Raw genomic sequence first — 932 nt, forward strand, 5'->3', positions numbered from 1 at the left:
GAGCCCGGCGTGCCCAGTACTTTTAAGATATAAAAGTACTGGAAGCAAAAGCCCACTACCTGCATGCCACATTCCTGCCAAAGTCCAGCCCCTGCCCTGCCCCCAAATCCCACAGCTCGGGTCACTGGGCAGCCTGGCTCTGCAGGACTCCCCTGCCCCACTGGCCCATACCCTGGCTACACTCCCATGGCCCTGCTCCCTGTATGTCACGATTCAATCAGATTAAACAGCCCCCATCTCTGCCGGCCCCAGTATACCTTGGCTCACCCCTACCCTACCTCTCGCCTCACATTCCTGCCGGGGCACAGGCTGGCTCAGAAGCTCCGCCCCCACATGTAGCTCCACCCACAGTCCCACCCACGGCCCCGCCCCTCACACCTGGCTCCACCCACAGCCCAGCCCTTCACGCCATGGCTCTACCCTGGCCCCGCCCCACAGCCTCACACGCTGTGGCCTCACACGCTGGCTCCTCCCACAGGGGCGGCCTCACACACTGGCTCCTCCCACAGCCCTCTTCCATGGCTCTAACCCCTCACAAACTGGCTCCATCCACAACCCCACCCATGGCCCCCCCTTACACCCTAGCTCCACTCTGGCCACGCCCCACAGCCCCGCCCCTCACACTCTGGCTCCACCCACAGCCCTCTCCTATGGCCCCACCCCTCACACTCTGGCTCTACTCTGGCCACGCCCCACAACACTACCCCTACACCAGGCTCCACCCTGGCCCCACCCACGGCCCCCGCCCTTCACACCCTGGCTCTACCCACAGTCCCATCTACCACGCCCCGCCCCTTATACCCTGGCTCCGCTCTGGCCAAGTCCCATAGCCCCGCCCCTCACACACTTGCTCCACCCACAGCCCTCTTCCATGGCCCTACCCTTCATAAACTGGCTCCATCCACAGCCCCACCCATGGCCCCACCCCTCAC

At 64.6% G+C, this 932-nt stretch overlaps 1 protein-coding gene across 1 annotated transcript in view; it reads right to left on the reverse strand.

Annotated features, from left to right (window-relative positions):
* Positions 1–932, reverse strand: part of LOC103252352 (myosin-14) — a gene marked incomplete at its 3' end in the record, with an annotated part of 57,958 nt that overhangs the window by 36,025 nt on the left and 21,001 nt on the right. The window lies entirely within an intron of this gene.

This window comes from Carlito syrichta, unplaced genomic scaffold (assembly GCF_000164805.1).
Source record: "Carlito syrichta isolate Samal-C Ts95f unplaced genomic scaffold, Tarsius_syrichta-2.0.1 Scaffold155075, whole genome shotgun sequence".
NCBI lineage: Eukaryota > Metazoa > Chordata > Mammalia > Primates > Tarsiidae > Carlito > Carlito syrichta.